Here is a 25,620-nt window from a genome sequence, read left to right as displayed (position 1 = left end):
AAGACATTCCCCTTACATAGAAGACATTCCCCTTACATAGAAGACATTCCCCTTACATATAAGACATTCCCCTTACATATAAGACATTCCCCTTACATATAAGACATTCCCCTTACATAGAAGACATACCCCTTACATATAAGACATTCCCCTTACATATAAGACATACCCCTTACATATAAGACATTCCCCTTACATATAAGACATACCCCTTACATATAAGACATTCCCCTTACATATAAGACATTTCCCTTACATATAAGACATTCCCCTTACATATAAGACATTCCCCTTACATATAAGACATTCCCCTTACATATAAGACATTCCCCTTACATATAAGACATACCCCTTACATATAAGACATTCCCCTTACATATAAGACATACCCCTTACATATAAGACATTCCCCTTACATATAAGACATACCCCTTACATATAAGACATACCCCTTACATATAAGACATTCCCCTTACATATAAGACATTCCCCTTACATAGAAGACATTCCCCTTACATATAAGACATTCCCCTTACATAGAAGACATTCCCCTTACATAGAAGACATACCCCTTACATATAAGACATACCCCTTACATATAAGACATTCCTCTTACATATAAGACATCCCCCTTACATAGAAGACATTCCCCTTACATAGAAGACATTCCCCTTACATATAAGACATACCCCTTACATAGAAGACATTCCCCTTACATAGAAGACATTCCCCTTACATATAAGACATTCCCCTTACATATAAGACATACCCCTTACATATAAGACATACCCCTTACATATAAGACATTCCCCTTACATATAAGACATTCCCTTACATATAAGACATTCCCCTTACATATAAGACATTCCCCTTACATATAAGACATTCCCCTTACATATAAGACATACCCCTTACATATAAGACATTCCCCTTACATATAAGACATTCCCCTTACATATAAGACATTCCCCTTACATATAAGACATACCCCTTACATATAAGACATACCCCTTACATATAAGACATTCCCCTTACATATAAGACATTCCCTTACATATAAGACATTCCCCTTACATATAAGACATTCCCCTTACATATAAGACATTCCCCTTACATATAAGACATACCCCTTACATATAAGACATTCCCTTACATATAAGACATTCCCTTACATATAAGACATTCCCCTTATATATAAGACATTCCCCTTACATATAAGACATTCCCCTTACATATAAGACATTCCCCTTACATATAAGACATTCCCCTTACATATAAGACATTCCCCTTACATATAAGACATACCCCTTACATATAAGACATCCTTCTTACATAGAAGACATATCCCTTACATATAACACATTCCCCTTACATATAAGACATTCCCCTTACATAGAAGACATTCCCCTTACATAGAAGACATACCCCTTACATATAAGACATTCCCCTTACATAGAAGACATTCCCCTTACATATAAGACATTCCCCTTACATATAAGACATACCCCTTACATATAAGACAGTCCCCTTACATATAAGACATACCCCTTACATATAAGACATACCCCTTACATATAAGACATTCCCCTTACATATAAGACATTCCCCTTACATATAAGACATTCCCCTTACATATAAGACATTCCCCTTACATATAAGACATACCCCTTACATATAAGACATTCCCCTTACATATAAGACATTTCCCTTACATATAAGACATTCCCCTTACATATAAGACATTCCCCTTACATATAAGACATTCCCCTTACATATAAGACATTCCCCTTACATATAAGACATCCCCCTTACATATAAGACATTCCCCTTACATATAAGACATTCCCCTTACATATAAGACATTCCCCTTACATATAAGACATCCCCCTTACATATAAGACATTTCCCTTACATATAAGACATTCCCCTTACATATAAGACATTCCCCTTACATATAAGACATTCCCCTTACATATAAGACATTCCCCTTACATAGAAGACATATCCCGTACATATAACACATTCCCCTTACATATAAGACATTCCCCTTACATAGAAGACATTCCCCTTACATATAAGACATACCCCTTACATATAAGACATTCCCCTTACATAGAAGACATTCCCCTTACATATAAGACATACCCCTTACATATAAGACAGTCCCCTTACATATAAGACATACCCCTTACATATAAGACATACCCCTTACATATAAGACATTCCCCTTACATATAAGACATTCCCCTACATATAAGACATTCCCCTTACATATAAGACATACCCCTTACATATAAGACATCCCCCTTACATATAAGACATCCCCCTTACATATAAGACATTCCCCTTACATATAAGACATTCCCCTTACATATAAGACATTCCCCTTACATATAAGACATTCCCCTTACATATAAGACATTCCCCTTACATAGAAGACATTCCCCTTACATATAAGACATACCCCTTACATATAAGACATTCCCCTTACATAGAAGACATACCCCTTACATATAAGACATTCCCCTTACATATAAGACATTCCCCTTACATATAAGACATTCCCCTTACATATAAGACATTTCCCTTACATATAAGCCACACCCCTTACATATAAGACATTCCCCTTACATATAAGACATATCCCTTACATATAAGACATTCCCCTTACATATAAGACATTCCCCTTACATATAAGACATTCCCCTTACATATAAGACATTCCCCTTACATATAAGACATTCCCCTTACATATAAGCCACACCCCTTACATATAAGACATTCCCCTTACATATAAGACATATCCCTTACATATAAGACATTCCCCTTACATATAAGACATTCCCCTTACATATAAGACATACCCCTTACATAGAAGACATTCCCCTTACATATAAGACATTCCCCTTACATATAAGACATTCCCCTTACATATAAGACATTTCCCTTACATATAAGCCACACCCCTTACATATAAGCCTCACCTCCTAAATATAAGTCACACCCTTTAAATATAAGCCGCACTCTTTACATAAAAGCTGCACCCCATATATATAATCCACACCCCTTACATATAAGCCACACCCCTTACATAAGAAGCTTAGCATACATGTTAGACATACTCCTTACATAAGTCACACCTCTTGAATATAAAGCACACCCCTTACATATAAGCCACACCCCTTACATATAAGCCACACCCCTTACATATAAGCCAGACCCCTTGCATATAAGCCATGCCCACTACATATAAACCACACCCCTTACATATAAGACATACCCCTTACATATAAACCACACCCATTACATATAAGCCACACCCCTTACAGATAAGCCATGCCCCTTACATATAAGACACAACCCTTACATAAAAGCCACACCCCTTACATATAAGCCAAACATACACATATAAGCCACACCCCTAACATATATGACAGATAACATACATATTAGCCATACCCCTTACATATAAGCCACACCCTTTACACATAAGCTACGTGTACACATATAAGCCACACCCTTATGTATACGCCACACCCCTAACATATAAGACAGATAACATACATATTAGGCATACCCCTTACATATAAGCCACACCCCATGCAATTTAATTTGGGGTAATTTATTGTTTATTATTTATCTGTTTTTTTTAAAGAAAATAAAATGTAAATAATTCAGTGTTTTTGTTTGTAGAAAGAAATAACAATTTCATAAAAATGGGAATTAATTATTATCACCAGTATATTTTTTTTATTTATTTTTTTAACTTTTTGGTGTTTATATTTGTAAAAATTAGACAAGGCTTAGTTCACTTCCTCCCTTTAGTAAGTTAAAGGGGTACTCTGCTGCTAGATATCTTATCCCCAATCCAAAGGATATAGAACACAGGGATAGGAGATAAGATGTCCTGGGATGGAGTAACTGATCCCCTTCCCTCCCTTTGCTTGGAACGGTGTTTTGCCACATGCACCATGTACTGTCTATGGGAGCACTGGAGATACACGAGTGCAGCCGATAGGGGGTACATTTTAAGGTATTGGAGCACCCCTATTTTCTTCTTTTATATGTACATAATTATTTAGCGCCGTCCTTGAAGTGTCCATTGGAAATTCCCGTCACGTTTGGGCAGGATGTCAGTGCACACTTATGTCAATGCTACATATTGGATCAAATATAGACCTACACTTGTATTTTATTGCTGGACTCAATAGCTTGGTAGGTTATTGGCAAAAAATGAAATTTGCGAACTGAAATTTGGCGATAGTAGACAAAATAAAGGTGAATGAGCCCAACTCAGGTTGGTGTGGTGTGAATCCGGCCCAACACACAACAGTCATGTCCAAACTACAACAGAGGTTCTGGGATTTTTTTTTTACTCTGCTACAGGGGATGTAAAGTTAGTGTAGTTCATATTATAGTGTTTGTACCTGTGTTTGATGGTGGTCCGCAATTCTTATGTAATCTTCGCTCCGGTTTTTTTTTTTTAGCAGCAGTCAAAATGAGTGTCGTCTCGGTTTTTTCCCAGTTTGCGAGACCATGGCTATTTTCTGTTGGAGTTACCTACCTACAACCACAAGTTCCAGGATCTCTTGTTTGTAAGTGTGAGGGTCCTTGTGGAAGGGAGATCATATTCCACAGGGCTGCAGGGAATTGTAGTTTCACGAACAGCATGCATAGGCGGAAGCATAGCTGTGCTGCAATTGGTGGGATGACTGATGCGTGGAAGGGATACAAGTGATCTCACATTTACAAACAAAGGATCCTGGAACTTGTAGATGGAGGTAGGGAACTCCAACAGAAAATAGCCATTTCACAAATAGAAATCAGCAGCGTTATAGAGGACTCACAAAACAGCCATTTAGCTCTAAGACAGGCATATATCCTTCCTAAACATGTCCATTACTGTCCGGCAGGTAAATACTAAAGTCACCTTATGGTGGAGAACCCCTTTAAGGTTCTTCAGTAATTAACAGTAATATGTAATGAATTTTCTCAGTTATAAATCGCATGTTCAATTACTGGTAACCAAAATTATCCTGAGTAGAAAAAATAATGATTTAGTCCAATGGAAAAGCTTCATTACTCTATAGTAGATGTTCTACTCCGGCTCCAGATTAAGGTAACTTTCCTTCTTAAATTAAATGTCAAATATAATTTGCCCAGAGAATCGTGAAGAGCGAGGTGTTTTTACAGGGAAAGTAAGTTCATTTTACATAGAGGAGAATATTGCAAAGAAATTAAGCGGGACTGACATAACGTTGTGCGGGAAGAGCACCCGGCCATCTGCGGAGTAACGCTCTACCTTTGGAGATGATGTTTTTTCCCTTGGTGAATTCTCCAGTAAATATTTATTCCATATTATCTTCACATCTTCAGAATTACTCCACAATTATGATCAGAAACCTTTCTATATAAAAGAACAGGACATTCCGGCAAATTATATCAGGGATCTGATCCAGTGCATAGGGTTCTAGTTTGTATATGAGAAATTAATATCCGAGATCTGATCTACTTCTATGGGGCTCTAGTTAGAAAAGATGGCAGCGTGGATCTTTACAATGCAGAGTCTCATTTGTTGTATAAAAGTCAGAAGACACAACAAAGTGAACACGATGACATGTTAACGCGTCATCGTGGTCACTGTGTTGTGTCTTCTGACATTTATACAATAAAGGTTCTAGTGGTAATAAACAAATTATGGTCCAATGCTTAGGGTTCCAGTTGTTCTACCAATGGTCCGGTCTAATGCTTAGGGTTCCAGTTGTTCTACCAATGGTCCGGTCTAATGCTTTGGTTGCTATTTATAGTACCAATGGTCATGTCTAATGCTCAGGGTTCTATTTATTGTACCAATGGTCTGGTCTAATGCTTAGGGTCCTATTTATAGAACCAATGGTCAGGTCTAATGCTTAGGGTCCAATTTATAGAACCAATGGTCTGGTCTAATGCTTAGGGTCCTATTCATAATACCAATGGTCTGGTCTAATGCTCAAGGTTCTATTTATTGTACCATTTGTCTGGTCTAATGCTTAGGGTTCCAGTTGTTGTACCAATGGTCTGGTCTAATGCTTAGGGTTCCAGTTGTTGTACCAATGGTCTGATCCACTTCTTATAATTTTAGTTGTTATACCAAAGATCTAATCTACTGCTTAAGTTGTTATAACCAAATGATGGTCCAGTGCTTAGGGGTTCTAGTTGTTATACCAGAGATGTGACCCCCTGATCCCCTGTTTAGGGTTCTAGTTGTTGAACCAGTGATCTCATCACTTCCTATAGTCCTGGATGTTATACCATAGATGTGATCCAATACTTCTAGCTGCTGACCATGGCTCATGGTCCTAATAAGTAATTATAGTTGATTTTAGAGAATGTGATTTAAACCAATGTGTCTATTGCAGAGGTTCATATAAGGGTCTTGTGGTGTCTCTTTTGTATGTGTGAGTTTGAGGGACAGAAAGCCCAAGGATTTGGTAGGGTGCGTAATTGTTAATTTTTCACAAACATTTTCACCTTTGCTATGAATTGTGTTTTGCCGAGCAGTAAGTAGTGAATGTAAAGTCCTTGGGCGTTCATGAAGAGACATATTCCGAGCGCACAATGAGAGGCGCACAAAGCTCCGAGTGGTAATTCACCAAACAACCGCTCTGTTTGTTAAAAGGAATTGGTAACAAAAGTTTTATAGAAGTGAAATGTTTCCTGTAACTCGGTAATTAGTCTCGGAAACAGAATCATTATATATAAGGCCGGGGAGTAAGGTATCTGCGACCGCCGGTTATTAATGGATCTCAATTATACGTCCCCTGTGCCGGATGACGTCAGCGCATTGTATAGATTCCAGAAGCGTCTATTGACCTTGTGAGTCTATTATTGTCATCTATATCCAAATCCACATTCAATACCTATAATCCTAATTTTCCTGATGTTGCCGTTGTGCTCATTAATACCTTCCAAGGCCGCTCAGAGAGAACGCGCTCGCTGCTAATGGATGTTGATGTTCCAAGGCCCCGTCTCTTCAGATCCATATGATTTCCCTTATCAATGCGCATTCCTGTCCATTTCACTATTTCAGCATTGAGCGCCATGTTTAAGAATCCAGCGAGCAGCTTCATAGTCAATGTGCTAAATCCGCGTATTAATCTCCTGTCAGTCATCACTGGGTCGGGAATCCAGAGCAGAATAAAGAACCACAACAAATGGAAATATCTGAATATCATCTAGAACTGCAAAGTGCATACAGAAGATAATAATAGAAAATGCATAATAATAAAGAAGAATAAACCGAGACTGTAAAAAAGGAGAATTAGCTGAAAATTCTCCCACATGTGACGTATAATATTATTACTGTAGAAGAATTACAATAAAGAGAGAACACTCTTATAAGAGTTATATTCTTGTGTATAGGGGCAGTATTATAGTAGTAATTATATTCTTGTATATAGGAGCAGTATTATAGTAGTTATATTCTTGTATATAGGAGCAGTATTATAGTAGTTATATTCTTGTATATTGGAGCAGTATTATAGTAGTTATATTCTTGTATATAGGAGGCAGTATTATAGTAGTTACATTCTTATACATAGGAGCAGTATTATAGTAGTTATATTCTTGTATATAGGAGGCAGTATTATAGTAGTTATATTCTTGTATATAGGAGCAGTATTATAGTAGTTACATTCTTATACATAGGAGCAGTATTATAGTAGTTATAGTCTTGTATATAGGAGTAGTATTATAGTAGTTATATTCTTGTATATATGAACAGTATTATAGTAGTTATATTCTTGCATATAGGAGCAGTATTATAGTAGCTATATTCTTGTATATAGGAGCAGTATTATAGTAGTTATATTCTTGTATATAGGAGCAGTATTATAGTAGTTATATTCTTGTATATAGGGGCAGTATTATAGTAGTTATATTCTTGTATATAGGAGGCAGTATTATAGTAGTTATATTTTTGTATATAGGGGGCAGTATTATAGTAGTTATATTCTTGTATATAGGAGCAGTATTATAGTAGTTATATTCTTGTATATAGGAGCAGTATTATAGTAGTTATATTCTTGTATATAGGAGCAGTATTATAGTAGTTATATTCTTGTATATAGGAGCAGTTTTATAGTAGTTATATTCTTGTATATAGGAGGCAGTATTATAGTAATTATATTCTTGTATATAGGAGCAGTATTATAGTAGTTATATTCTTGTATATAGGAGCAGTATTATAGTAGTTATATTCTTGTATATAGGAGCAGTACTATAGTAGTTATATTTTTGTATATAGGAGCAGTATTATAGTAGTTATATTCTTGTATATAGGGGCAGTATTATAGTAGTTATATTCTTGTATATAGGAGCAGTATTATAGTAGTTATATTCTTGTATATAGGAGCAGTATTATAGTAGTTATATTCTTGTATATAGGGGCAGTATTATAGTAGTTATATTCTTGTATATAGAAGACAGTATTATATTAGTTATATTCTTGTATATAGGAGCAGTATTATAGTAGTTATATTCTTGTATATAGGGGCAGTATTATAGTAGTTATATTCTTGTATATAGGAGCAATATTATAGTAGTTATATTCTTGTATATAGGAGGCAGTATTATAGTAGTTATATTCTTGTATATAGGAGCAGTATTATAGTAGTTATATTCTTGTATATAGGAGGCAGTATTATAGTATTTATATTCTTGTATATAGGAGCAGTATTATAGTAGTTATATTCTTGTATATAGGAGCAGTATTATAGTAGTTATATTCTTGTATATAGGGGCAGTATTATAGTAGTTATATTCTTGTATATAGGGGCAGTATTATAGTAAATCCCTTTTGTCATTTGATGTCTGTACATCCCCTATTACATGAGAAGATGTGCGACCAACAAACAAGGGTTTTAACCTATCGTGAGAAAACAATCCGTCTGCGAATGAACATTTCCAGTTTTTTTGATCTTCTCAATCTCTATTATACAGGATGATGTCTGATTATTGTTCTGTGTAATATCCTATTTTAGAGTTACGTTCATACCATTTATTTTACTATCATTTAGATAAAAACTAATGTTCATACACTATGCCACAGATTACGATTACTGTTACTAACACACGGCTCTTTAAGGGTTAATAGATGTTGCTCACTTAATATAACAATCCCAGAAACCTCTTGATGAACATCTTCTAATCCAATAAGAGTCCAGTGATTGGGATAAGAGAGGACAGAAGAAATGTAACTGTTCGGGTGGATTCCCCGGGAATGGCGTTTCCATAACTCCGCCATAAATCCGGTGAATTAATGCTCTTGTGGTTATTGGATTATCCTGGATCGGCGCCAAGTTGTACAAATCAGGAGAGCGAAGCCGTAAACATGCGGCGTTATTGGGTTTTAGTTGATTATAGCATCAATGTTAAACTCAATTCTCTACATTAGATTTGCTAAATGTATCACCGGCGATGTGGACGTAATGGCGGCCGTGTAACCGTACGCCTGTAATAGCCAAGACACTTAATGGAACTTCAGATCCGCAGCTTCTTATGGCTCCGAGTTTATCAGCCTAAAAACCTGTAACAGAGTAACGCGGTGACACTCAGACTTAATGATGACATCCATTTCCAGAAGATGTGGAGCGATCTCCGTCTCATGACATCGCCATCGCCATTCTGAGGCCGCGAGGCGGTTTAGTAGCGGTAGAGGATTTTCTCTGGAATATAATATATATCTATATATAGTAAAGAAGTAAATGTCCACAGATATTGCCAATCTATTTGGGGACATGATGGTCCATAAGTAACTGTTACTCTACTGGATTTCTCTCCATTGGACTATTTATCCCACCAATTGTACCGCCATCCATGTGCTGCCGCTTCTTTGTCATTCATACATTTATTCAGTGGCAGGGTTTCCAAACCAGTGTGCCTCCAGCTGTTGCAAAAATACACCTCCCAGAATGCCTGGACAGCCGATGGCCTTTCTGCCTTCTCCAGAGGATCCACACTGTCCCTGAAAGGTAAATTAAGGCTTTTCTCTAACGTCAGGAGCAACTGTATCCACATTACACTACCAGTGGACTCCTACTATAGCCCTCCAGATGTTGCAAAACTACAACTCCCAGCATGCCCGAACAGCCAACAGGTGGAGACACACTTGTTGGGAATTGTAGTGTTTGCAACATCTGGAGGGCCACAGTTTGGGGACTACTGTCAGTGTAATGTAGATACATTAGCTGCTGAGATGAGTGAAAAAAAGCCTTGATTTACCTTTCAGGCACAGTATGAATCCTCTGGAGGAAGAGAGACATTTGGCTTCCAGGCATGCTGGAAGTTGTAGTTTTGCAACAGCTGGAGGCACCCTGATTGGGAAACACTGGTCTAAATGCTGGTATCACCTACACTTTGAGCTCTATGATTGCCCAAGTAACATGTTCCTTGGGCCATTGTACCATCATCCATGTGCTGCCGCTTCTTTGTCTTATTCAATGGCAGTGTTTCCCAATTGCTGTGCCTCCAGCTGTTGCAAAACTACAACTCCCAGCATGTCCGGACAGCCGTCGGCTGTCCGGGCATGCTGGGAATTGTAGTTGTGCAACAGATGGTGGGCCATAGTTTGGAGACCACTGTCGGTGTAATGTAGATACAGTGGCTGCTGAGATGGGAAGAAAGCCTTGATTTACCTTTCTGGGACAGTGTGGATCCTCTGGAGGAGGTAGACAGACATTTGGTTTTTGGGAGCATGTTGGGAGTTGTAGTTTTTCAACAACTGGAGGCACATTGGTTATGGAACACTGGCCCTTAATGAAGTGGACAGGGGGAAGCACTGAGGATTATCAGCCTTATCCAGCCACAGTGACTTTTTGGGATTTTTAGGACTCCAGGTGACGACAGATTCATTCGGGGACATTTTCTTTTGATGTTTTTGCCTCCATAGAGTTCAGAGGTGATTGAGTCGGAGTTCGCATGGTATCCCGCCGTCACCCGCCCACATCAGCGCCGCCTCAGTCCTGTTAAATTAAAGTTACAGAACATTAAACAAGTGGATTTCTGTTTAACCTTAAATCAGTCTATTAATTATGTTTCACTTAATTGTCGCTTCTTCCCTTTTTTTTTTTTCTTTTTTTCTTTCATTCTAACAATTAAATCCGTTTCACTCTACAATTGCGCGGCCGTTCCTTCTTCCCTCCGACCCCTTCTGCCTTTAGATTAGTTTTTCACTTCATTAACCTAATGAAGCCGGATTAATTTATTAGATTTAATTAATCTCCTGCAGCGCTTGAGGGGTTAAAGTCATTTGTGTAACCGCATTAAGGAAAGCGATGGCTGCGAGGTAAAGACGCTGCAGTCCTGGAAACGGTAGATTTGCTCAGCAATCTCTACAGGGTTTACGGCTTTTAGAAACTTCTAGAATGTTTATTTATTTTTTTCTGAATTTTTCATTTTATTTTTTTTGCAGCTTTTTAATGTGATTATATATATATATATATACATTTACATGTATGAGTGTTTACCTTGAGTCCCCTATGAGGCGTTTGCACCCGTCTCCTTGGATCACATTCCTCTCATGTGGGATTGGGGGTCCTTCCGGTTATACCGGCCCTTCCTGTATGTTCTCCCTACTCTCCACGCTCTTTGGAGTAGCAGAGAACCCATCTAATGGATTTTCTTTAGATCAGTGGTCTCCCAACTGTGGTCCTCCAGATGTTGCAAAACTTCAACTCCCAGCATGCCCAGAAACCAAATGTCTGTCTGCCTCCAGAAAATCCACACTGTCCCAGAAAGGTAAATCAAGGCTTTTTTTTTTTCATCTCAGCAGCCGCTGCATCTACATTACACCGACAGTGTTCTTCCAACTATAGCCCACCATCTGTTACACAACTACAAGTCCCAGCATGCCCGGACAGCCAACGGCTGTCCGGACATGCTGGGAGTTGTAGTTTTGCAACAGCTGGAGGCACCCTGATTGGGTAACACTGCCATTGAATAAATGTATGAAAGATGAAGAAGCAGCAGCACATGGATGATGCTACAACGGCCCAAGGAACATGTTACTTAACCAATCATAGAGCTCATAGTGTAGGTGATACCAGCCTCTAGACCAGTGTTTCCCAATCAGGGTGCCTCCAGCTGTTGCAAAACTACAACTCCCATCATGCCTGGAAGCCAAATATCTGTCTGCTTCCTCCAACGGCTGTCCTGGCATGCTGGGAGTGGAAGTTTTGCAACGTCTGGAGGGCCACAGTTTGACACCACTACTGTAAATTACTGTAGATTGTCTGTAGCCCTTAAAGGGGTACTCCAGAAAAAAAAAATTGTTTTAAATCAACTGGTGCCAGAAGCATAAACAGATTTGTAAATAACTTCTATTAAAAATCTTAATCCTTCCAGTACTTATCAGCTGTTGTAAGCTCCACAGGAAGTTGTGTAGTTCTTTCCAGTCTGACCACAGTGCTCTCTGCTGCCACCTCTATCCATGTCAGGAACTGTCCAGAGCAGGAGAGGTTTGCTATGGGGATTTGCTTCTGCTCTGGACAGTTCCTGACACGGACAGAGGTGTCAGCAGAGAGCACTGTGATCAGACTGGAAAGAACTACACAACTTCCTGTGGAGTATACAGCAGCTGATAAGTACTGGAAGGTATTTATTTAAGATTTTTAAATAGTAAATAGAATAAGTTGAGTTGAATTCCTATTAATTCCTTTTACTAATCACAGGAGCCCCCTCCCCCCCTCCAGCTATTATTATCAGCGCCTTTTGGTTATCGTCTTCCATAGCTACATGATAAAAAAACAAGAAAGCTACAAAAACATATAGTATTAACCATTAATGACGCCCCGAGGCTACGAGATGAAGTTTTCCCGACTTCTTAGGTTACAATGTTGCAGGATTTCACACAATGTAACAAATGTTTTGTTGATTCTTTGTTGTTCTTTTTTCGTGAAGACAAATCTAATGTATGAAGCGGCCTCCATATCTCGGCGCTGATGCGTCCGCCGCTCCTCACATAATACTAAGAGACAAAGTCTCCTCTCCAGAATCCATCTCCGGCCGGCGCGGCACTTACATTCTCCTTTTTTACCCTTCCTATTCTGTCAGAAGTCAACAGCCGTCAAAACAATATTTTTCCCTTGTGCCGGCGGACAACAATAAGCCAGCGGAGAGCGTCGTGTCACCGGGCAGAGACACCGAATTGATGGAGGCTCTAACCATCACACATTACCCTGTCAGTCTCTGTACTCACGCGCTCGCTCAATAAATACCCAAAAGATGACCAAACAACCATAATCCTTTGCAAACGATGGCTGTCATTACATTTTCTCTGAAGAGGAGGGATGACGGGATGGTGGAGCGCGAGGATTTTTCTGGATTACTTTTTCTTATGTGACAACAAGATATTTATAGTGGATCTGTCATAGGGATGTGAATTAAAGGGGTACTCCACTGCCCAGTGTTCGGAGCATTTAGGACACTGGGTGCGGGCGGCGGGGTCTTGACGTCATGGTCATACCCCTCATGATGTCACACCACATCCCCTCCCATAGATTTGCATTGAGGGCGCATGGCGTGATGTCACAAGGGGAGCGTCTGTGACATCACGACCCACGATGCCCGCACCCAGCGTTCTAAAGGAAAACGGGGTGCTGCCCTGAGATTGCGGGTGTCCCAGCTGCAGGACCCCTGCGATCAGACATCTTATCCCTTATTCTCTCGATAGGGGATAAGATGTCTAGGGGCGGAGTACCCCTTTAATAACAGTGTCCCAATGTGGCAACGGCAGCCACTGTGCCCATAACAAAACATAATTGGACTTTAGTGACGATTCCAACTGGTCATAATAATAATAATAATAATAATAATGATAATAATAATAATAATAATAATAACAACAACCCTCAACAGGCTGCAATTCACACCACAACCTCTGGGCGGCCACATATTGGCACATGGAGAATACACAACTCCCAACAGAGTACAGCGACATCAGGATAAGCCGGTCGTCTCATACAAGCTGGGAGATGTTTGGCTGTGGATGGGCCATCAATCATATAGTCCAGAAATCCCCTTCAATACTTTAACCCTTCAGACTGAGGCCCAGAGCCCAGATGTGCTGTGTCCTGTGGTATCAGACCCTGTAAGGAGTGAGGAAGAACACTGATTGGCAATCAATTTCACATGGAACAGACAACAGGGGGAAATTATAGGCAATTAGCAAGACACCCCCAATAAAGGACTGCTTCTGCAGGTGGTGACCACAGACCACTTCTCAGTTCCTATGCTTCCTGGCTGATGTTTTGGTCACTTTTGAATGCTGGCGGTGCTTTCACTCTAGTGGTAGCATGAGACGTAGTCTACAACCCACACAGGTGGCTCAGGTAGTGCAGCTCATCCAGGATGGCACATCAATGCAAGCTGTGGCAAGAAGGTTTGCTGTGTCTGTCAGCGTAGTGTCCAGAGCATGGAGGAGCTACCAGGAGACAGGCCAGTACATCAGGAGACGTGGAGGAGGCCGTAGGAGGGCAACAACCCAGCAGAAGGACAGGAGGAGCACTGCCAGAGCCATGCAAAATGACCTCCAGCAGGCCACAAATGTGCATGTGTCCACCCAAATGGTCAGAAACAGACTCCATGAGGGTGGTATGAGGGCCAGGCGTCCACAGGTGGGGGTTGTGCTTACAGCTCAACACTGTGCAGGACGTTTGGCATTTGCCAGAGAACACCAAGATTGGCAAATTGCTCTTCACAGATGAAAGCAGATTCACACTGAGCACATGTGACAGATGAGACAGAGTCTGGAGACGCCGTGGAGAACGTTCTGCTTCCTGCAACATCCTCCAGCATGACCGGTTTGGCTATGGGTCAGTAATGGTGTGGGGTAGCATTTCTTTGGGGGCCCGCGCAGCCCTCCATGTGCTATCCAGAGGTAGCCTGACTGCCATCAGGTACTGAGATGAGATCCTCAGACCCTTGTGAGACCATATGTTGGTGCGGTCAGCCCTGGGTCCCTCCTAATACAAGACAATACTAGACCTCATGTGGCTGGAGTGTGTCAGCAGTTCCTGTAAGAGGAAGGCATTGATGCTATGGACCGGCCGCCCGTTCCCTTGAATCCGATTGAGCACATGTGGGACGTCTCGCTCCATCCACCACAGACTGTCCAGGAGTTGGCGGATGCTTTAGTCCAGGTCTAGGAGGACATCCCTCAGGAGACCATCCTCCACCTCATCAGGAGCATGCCCAGGCGTTGTAGGGAGGTCATACGGGCACATGGAGGCCACACACACTACTGAGCCTCATTGGGACTTGTATTAAGGACATTACATAAAGTTGGATCAGCCTGTAGTGGGGTTTTCCACTGTGATTTTGAGTGACTCCATATCCAGACCTCCAGGGGTTCATACATTTGATTTCCATTGATAATTTTTGTGTGATTTTGTTGTCAGCGCATTCAACTATGTAAAGAGGAAAGTATTTCATACGATTAGTTCATTCAGATCTAGGATGTGTTATCTTAGTGTTCTCTTTATTCTTTTGAGCAGTGTATAATACTACATTATGGCAACGTGCTGCCGACAATAATGGCTGCCGCGTCGCTTGGTCCTCAGCTGATGAAGACTTTTTCCATATGGAACAATCCTTCTGTAGATTACAATCATTTCAGACATCAGTAACTTTGGGTCTTGTGATAATATGTGGGGGAGGGTATCTGCTGCAGAACTTCACCATCCACCATAAACCATCTCCAGTCGGCAGTAAATTACAGTCACAAACCTTCACTTTACAACATTGAGGATTTCTTGGAATCACTTTGCTGCCATTGTCTGATGAGGAGAAAAACTTCAAACCTGAAACCTGCAAAACAAACAAGAAATCAAAGCGCTGACGGATGATGAATATCAAAGGCGATGAAGGACGTATCAGAAGAAGATGGTGCGGCGTCTCCTGGAGAGCTTGTCAGAGTCTATACCATCTCAGCATCGTCTTGTGTTCTCAGCTCCTTCCCAGGTTCTCCATTCATTCAACCGAGTGATCAGCGGCGCCAAATCATCAGAAATACAGGGAGACGAAGAGACGAAAAACCTGCTGCACATTAAACATACAGACACCGTACATAGTGATATAGAGCATAATGGTGTAACCTGGTATATACTGTATATAATATATATATGTACAGCTGGTATAAGTTATATATCTCCTGTATATAGTGATATGGACCATGCTGGTATAACCTGGTATATACTGTATATAATATATATGTACAGCTGGTATAAGTTATATATATCCTGTATATAGTGATATGGACCATGCTGGTATAACCTGGGTATATACTGTATATAATATATATGTACAGCTGGTATAAGTTATATATCTCCTGTATATAGTGATATGGACCATGCTGGTATAACCTGGTATATACTGTATATAATATATATGTACAGCTGGTATAAGTTATATATCTCCTGTATATAGTGATATGGACCATGCTGGTATAACCTGGGTATATACTGTATATAATATATATGTACAGCTGGTATAAGTTATATATCTCCTGTATATAGTGATATGGACCATGCTGGTATAACCTGGGTATATACTGTATATAATATATATGTACAGCTGGTATAAGTTATATATCTCCTGTATATAGTGATATGGACCATGCTGGTATAACCTGGTATATACTGTATATAATATATATGTACAGCTGGTATAAGTTATATATCTCCTGTATATAGTGATATTGACAATGTATAACCTGGTATATACTGTATATAATATATATGTACAGCTGGTATAAGTTATATATCTCCTGTATATAGTGATATGGACCATGCTGGTATAACCTGGTATATACTGTATATAATATATATGTACAGCTGGTATAAGTTATATATCTCCTGTATATAGTGATATGGACCATGCTGGTATAACCTGGTATATACTGTATATAATTATATATGTACAGCTGGTATAAGTTATACATCTCCTGTATATAGTGATATGGACCATGCTGGTATAACCTGGTATATACTGTATATAATATACATGTACAGCTGGTATAAGTTATATATCTCCTGTATATAGTAATATGGACCATGCTGGTATAACCTGGTATATACTGTATATAATATATATGTACAGCTGGAATAAGTTATAGATCTCCTGTATATAGTGATATGGACCATGCTGGTATAACCTGGTATATACTGTATATAATATATATGTACAGCTGGTATAAGTTATATATCTCCTGTATATAGTGATATTGACAATGTATAACCTGGTATATACTGTATATAATATATATGTACAGCTGGTATAAGTTATATATCTCCTGTATATAGTGATATGGACCATGCTGGTATAACCTGGTATATACTGTATATAATATATATGTACAGCTGGTATAAGTTATATATCTCCTGTATATAGTGATATTGACAATGTATAACCTGGTATATACTGTATATAATATATATGTACAGCTGGTATAAGTTATATATCTCCTGTATATAGTGGTATGGACCATGCTGGTATAACCTGGTATATACTGTATATAATATACATGTACAGCTGGTATAAGTTATATATCTCCTGTATATAGTGGTATGGACCATGCTGGTATAACCTGGGTATATACTGTATATAATATATATGTACAGCTGGTATAAGTGTATATGTACTGTATATAGTGATATGGACCATGCTGGTATATCTGGTATATACTGTATATAATATATATGTACAGCTGGTATAAGTTATATATCTCCTGTATATAGTGATATGGACCATGCTGGTATAACCTGGTATATACTGTATATAATATATATGTACAGCTGGTATAAGTTATATATCTCCTGTATATAGTGATGTGGACCATGCTGGTATAACCTGGGTATATACTGTATATAATAAATATGTACAGCTGGTATAAGTTATATATCTCCTGTATATAGTGATATGGACCATGCTGGTATAATCTGGTATATACTGTATATAATATATATGCACAGCTGGTATAAGTTATATATCTCCTGTATATAGTGATATGGACCATGCTGGTATAACCTGGTATATACTGTATATAATATATATGTACAGCTGGTATAAGTGTATAGCTCCTGTATATAGTGATATGGACCATGCTGGTATATACTGTATATACTGTATATAATATATATGTACAGCTGGTATAAGTTATATATCTCCTGTATATAGTGATGTGGACCATGCTGGTATAACCTGGGTATATACTGTATATAATAAATATGTACAGCTGGTATAAGTTATATATCCCCTGTATATAGTGATATGGACCATGCTGGTATAACCTGGTATATACTGTATATAATATATATGTACAGCTGGTATAAGTTATATATCTCCTGTATATAGTGATATGGACCATGCTGGTATAACCTGGTATATACTGTATATAATATATATGTACAGCTGGTATAAGTTATATATCTCCTGTATATAGTGATGTGGACCATGCTGGTATAACATGGGTATATACTGTATATAATATATATGTACAGCTGGTATAAGTTATATACCTCCTGTATACAGTGATATGGACCATGCTGGTATAACCTGGTATATACTGTATAGAATATATATGTACAGCTGGTATAAGTTATATATCTCCTGTATATAGTGATATGGACCGTGCTGGTATAACCTGGTATATAGTGTATATAATATATATGTACAGCTGGCATAAGTTATATATACTGTATATAGTGATATGGACCATGCTGGTATAACCTGGTATATACTGTATATAATAAATATGTACAGCTGGTATAAGTTATATATCTCCTGTATATAGTGATATGGACCATGCTGGTATAACCTGGGTATATACTGTATATAATAAATATGTACAGCTGGTATAAGTAATATATCTCCTGTATATAGTGATATGGACCATGCTGGTATAACCTGGTATATACTGTATATAATATATATATATGTACAGCTGGTATAAGTTATATATCTCCTGTATATAGTGATATGGACCATGCTGGTATAACCTGGATATACTGTATATAATTATATATGTACAGCTGGTATAAGTTATATATCTCCTGTATATAGTGATATGGACCATGCTGGTATAACCTGGGTATATACTGTATATAATATATATGTACAGCTGGTATAAGTTATATACCTCCTGTATATAGTGATATGGACCATGCTGGTATAACCTGGTATATACTGTATATAATATAAATGTACAGCTGGTATAAGTTATATATCTCCTGTATATAGTGATATGGACCATGCTGGTATAACCTGGTATATACTGTATATAATATATATGTACAACTGGTATAAGTTATATATATCCTGTATATAGTGATATGGACCATGCTGGTATAACCTGGTATATACTGTATATAATATATATGTACAGCTGGTATAAGTTATATATCTCCTGTATATAGTGATATGGACCATGCTGGCATAACCTGGTATATACTGTATATAATAAATATGTACAGCTGGTATAAGTTATATATCTCCTGTATATAGTGATATGGACCATGCTGGTATAACCTGGGTATATACTGTATATAATAAATATGTACAGCTGGTATAAGTAATATATCTCCTGTATATAGTGATATGGACCATGCTGGTATAACCTGGTATATACTGTATATAATATATATGTACAGCTGGTATAAGTTATATATCCCCTGTATATAGTGATATGGACCATGCTGGTATAACCTGGTATATACTGTATATAATATATATGTACAGCTGGTATAAGTTATATATCTCCTGTATATAGTGATATGGACCATGCTGGTATAACCTGGTATATAATATATATGCACAGCTGGTATAAGTTATATATCTCCTGTATATAGTGATATGGACCATGCTGGTATAACCTGGGTATATACTGTATATAATAAATATGTACAGCTGGTATAAGTTATATATCCCCTGTATATAGTGATATGGACCATGCTGGTATAACCTGGTATATACTGTATATAATATATATGTACAGCTGGTATAAGTTATATATCTCCTGTATATAGTGATATGGACCATGCTGGTATAACCTGGTATATACTGTTTATAATATATATGTACAGCTGGTATAAGTTATATATCTCCTGTATATAGTGATATGGACCATGCTGGTATAACCTGGTATATACTGTATATAATAAATATGTACAGCTGGTATAAGTTATATATCTCCTGTATATAGTGATATGGACCATGCTGGTATAACCTGGTATATAATATATATGCACAGCTGGTATAAGTTATATATCTCCTGTATATAGTGATATGGACCATGCTGGTATAACCTGGTATATACTGTATATAATATATATGTACAACTGGTATAAGTTATATATATCCTGTATATAGTGATATGGACCATGCTGGTATAACCTGGTATATACTGTATATAATATATATGTACAGCTGGTATAAGTTATATATCCCCTGTATATAGTGATATGGACCATGCTGGTATAACCTGGTATATACTGTATATAATAAATATGTACAGCTGGTATAAGTTATATATCTCCTGTATATAGTGATATGGACCATGCTGGTATAACCTGGTATATACTGTATATAATATATATATGTACAGCTGGTATAAGTTATATATCTCCTGTATATAGTGATATGGACCGTGGATAACCTGTTATATACTGTATATATTATATATGTACAGCTGGTATAAGTTATATATCTCCTGTATATAGTGATATGGACCATGCTGGTATAACCTGGGTATATACTGTATATAATATATATGTACAGCTGGTATAAGTTATATACCTCCTGTATATAGTGATATGGACCATGCTGGTATAACCTGGTATATACTGTATATAATATAAATGTACAGCTGGTATAAGTTATATATCTCCTGTATATAGTGATATGGACCATGCTGGTATAACCTGGTATATACTGTATATAATATATATGTACAGCTGGTATAAGTTATATATCTCCTGTATATAGTGGTATGGACCATGCTGGTATAACCTGGTATATACTGTATATAATATATATGTACAACTGGTATAAGTTATATATATCCTGTATATAGTGATATGGACCATGCTGGTATAACCTGGTATATACTGTATATAATATATATGTACAGCTGGTATAAGTTATATATCTCCTGTATATAGTGATATGGACCATGCTGGCATAACCTGGTATATACTGTATATAATAAATATGTACAGCTGGTATAAGTTATATATCTCCTGTATATAGTGATATGGACCATGCTGGTATAACCTGGGTATATACTGTATATAATAAATATGTACAGCTGGTATAAGTAATATATCTCCTGTATATAGTGATATGGACCATGCTGGTATAACCTGGTATATACTGTATATAATATATATGTACAGCTGGTATAAGTTATATATCCCCTGTATATAGTGATATGGACCATGCTGGTATAACCTTATATATACTGTATATAATAAATATGTACAGCTGGTATAAGTTATATATCCCCTGTATATAGTGATATGGACCATGCTGGTATAACCTGGTATATACTGTATATAATATATATGTACAGCTGGTATAAGTTATATATCTCCTGTATATAGTGATATGGACCATGCTGGTATAACCTGGTATATAATATATATGCACAGCTGGTATAAGTTATATATCTCCTGTATATAGTGATATGGACCATGCTGGTATAACCTGGGTATATACTGTATATAATAAATATGTACAGCTGGTATAAGTTATATATCCCCTGTATATAGTGATATGGAACATGCTGGTATAACCTGGTATATACTGTATATAATATATATGTACAGCTGGTATAAGTTATATATCTCCTGTATATAGTGATATGGACCATGCTGGTATAACCTGGTATATACTGTTTATAATATATATGTACAGCTGGTATAAGTTATATATCTCCTGTATATAGTGATATGGACCATGCTGGTATAACCTGGTATATACTGTATGTAATATATATGTACAGCTGGTATAAGTTATATATCTCCTGTATATAGTGATATGGACCATGCTGGTATAACCTGGTATTTACTGTATATAATATATATGTACAGCTGGTATAAGTTATATATCTCCTGTATATAGTGATATGGACCATGCTGGTATAACCTGGGTATATACTGTATATAATATATATGTACAGCTGGTATAAGTTATATATCTCCTGTATATAGTGATATGGACCATGCTGGTATAACCTGGTATTTACTGTATATAATATATATGTACAGCTGGTATAAGTTATATATCTCCTGTATATAGTGATATGGACCATGTTGGTATACCCTGGTATATACTGTATATAATATATATGTACAGCTGGTATAAGTTATATATCTCCTGTATATAGTGATATGGACCATGCTGGTATAACCTGGTATATACTGTATATAATATATATGTACAACTGGTATAAGTTATATATATCCTGTATATAGTGATATGGACCATGCTGGTATAACCTGGTATATACTGTATATAATATATATGTACAGCTGGTATAAGTTATATATCCCCTGTATATAGTGATATGGACCATGCTGGTATAACCTGGTATATACTGTATATAATATATATGTACAGCTGGTATAAGTTATATATCTCCTGTATATAGTGATATGGACCATGCTGGTATAACCTGGTATATACTGTATATAATATATATGTACAGCTGGTATAAGTTATATATCTCCTGTATATAGTGATGTGGACCATGCTGGTATAACCTGGGTATATACTGTATATAATAAATATGTACAGCTGGTATAAGTTATATATCCCCTGTATATAGTGATATGGACCATGCTGGTATAACCTGGTATATACTGTATATAATGTATATGTACAGCTGGTATAAGTTATATATCCCCTGTATATAGTGATATGGACCATGCTGGTATAACCTGGTATATACTGTATATAATATATATGTACAGCTGGTATAAGTGTATATATACTGTATATAGTGATTTGGACCATGCTGGTATAACCTGGTATATACTGTATATAATATATATGTACAGCTGGTATAAGTTATATATCTCCTGTATATAGTGATGTGGACCATGCTGGTATAACCTGGGTATATACTGTATATAAGAAATATGTACAGCTGGTATAAGTTATATATCTCCTGTATATAGTGATATGGACCATGCTGGTATAACCTGGTATATACTGTATATAATATATATGTACAGCTGGTATAAGTTATATATCTCCTGTATATAGTGATATGGACCATGCTGGTATAACCTGGTATATACTGTTTATAATATATATGTACAGCTGGTATAAGTTATATATCTCCTGTATATAGTGATATGGACCATGCTGGTATAACCTGGTATATACTGTATATAATATATATGTACAACTGGTATAAGTTATATATATCCTGTATATAGTGATATGGACCATGCTGGTATAACCTGGTATATACTGTATATAATATATATGTACAGCTGGTATAAGTTATATATCCCCTGTATATAGTGATATGGACCATGCTGGTATAACCTGGTATATACTGTATATAATATATATGTACAGCTGGTATAAGTTATATATCTCCTGTATATAGTGATATGGACCATGCTGGTATAACCTGGGTATATACTGTATATAATAAATATGTACAGCTGGTATAAGTTATATATCCCCTGTATATAGTGATATGGACCATGCTGGTATAACCTGGTATATACTGTATATAATATATATGTACAGCTGGTATAAGTTATATATCCCCTGTATATAGTGATATGGACCATGCTGGTATAACCTGGTATATACTGTATATAATATATATGTACAGCTGGTATAAGTGTATATATACTGTATATAGTGATTTGGACCATGCTGGTATAACCTGGTATATACTGTATATAATATATATGTACAGCTGGTATAAGTTATATATCTCCTGTATATAGTGATGTGGACCATGCTGGTATAACCTGGGTATATACTGTATATAAGAAATATGTACAGCTGGTATAAGTTATATATCTCCTGTATATAGTGATATGGACCATGCTGGTATAACCTGGTATATACTGTATATAATATATATGTACAGCTGGTATAAGTTATATATCTCCTGTATATAGTGATATGGACCATGCTGGTATAACCTGGTATATACTGTATATAATAAATATGTACAGCTGGTATAAGTTATATATCTCCTGTATATAGTGATATGGACCATGCTGGTATAACCTGGGTATATACTGTATATAATATATATGTACAGCTGGTATAAGTTATATATCTCCTGTATATAGTGATATGGACCATGCTGGTATAACCTGGTATATACTGTATATAATATATATATGTACAGCTGGTATAAGTTATATATCTCCTGTATATAGTGATATGGACCATGCTGGTATAACCTGGGTATATACTGTATATAATAAATATGTACAGCTGGTATAAGTAATATATCTCCTGTATATAGTGATATGGACCATGCTGGTATAACCTGGTATATACTGTATATAATATATATGTACAGCTGGTATAAGTTATATATCTCCTGTATATAGTGTATAACCTGTTATATACTGTATATAATATATATGTACAGCTGGTATAAGTTATATATCTCCTGTATATAGTGATATGGACCATGCTGGTATAACCTGGATATACTGTATATAATTATATATGTACAGCTGGTATAAGTTATATATATCGTGTATATAGTGATATGGACCATGCTGGTATAACCTGGTATATACTGTATATAATATATATGTACAGCTGGTATAAGTTATATATCTCCTGTATATAGTGATATGGACCATGCTGGTATAACCTGGGTATATACTGTATATAATATATATGTACAGCTGGTATAAGTTATATATCTCCTGTATATAGTGATATGGACCATGCTGGTATAACCTGGTATATACTGTATATAATATATATGTACAGCTGGTATAAGTTATATATCTCCTGTATATAGTGATATGGACCATGCTGGTATAACCTGGTATATACTGTATATAATATATATGTACAACTGGTATAAGTTATATATATCCTGTATATAGTGATATGGACCATGCTGGTATAACCTGGGTATATACTGTATATAATATATATGTACAGCTGATATAAGTTATATATCTCCTGTATATAGTGATATGGACCATGCTGGTATAACCTGGTATATACTGTATATAATATATATGTACAGCTGGTATAAGTTATATATCTCCTGTATATAGTGATATGGACCATGCTGGTATAACCTGGTATATACTGTATATAAGAAATATGTACAGCTGGTATAAGTTATATATCTCCTGTATATAGTGATATGGACCATGCTGGTATAACCTGGTATATACTGTATATAATATATATGTACAGCTGGTATAAGTTATATATCTCCTGTATATAGTGATATGGACCATGCTGGTATAACCTGGTATATACTGTATATAATAAATATGTACAGCTGGTATAAGTTATATATCTCCTGTATATAGTGATATGGACCATGCTGGTATAACCTGGGTATATACTGTATAT

General features: G+C 36.7%; 1 protein-coding gene across 1 annotated transcript in view; it reads left to right on the top strand.

Annotated features, from left to right (window-relative positions):
• DIAPH2 (diaphanous related formin 2) overlaps positions 1–25,620 on the top strand; it is a gene marked incomplete in the record, with an annotated part of 1,463,478 nt that overhangs the window by 1,354,825 nt on the left and 83,033 nt on the right.

Source organism: Hyla sarda, chromosome 9 (assembly GCF_029499605.1).
Source record: "Hyla sarda isolate aHylSar1 chromosome 9, aHylSar1.hap1, whole genome shotgun sequence".
NCBI lineage: Eukaryota > Metazoa > Chordata > Amphibia > Anura > Hylidae > Hyla > Hyla sarda.
Note: the sequence above shows the minus strand (reverse complement) of the source record. Positions and strands in the feature narration are given on the sequence as shown.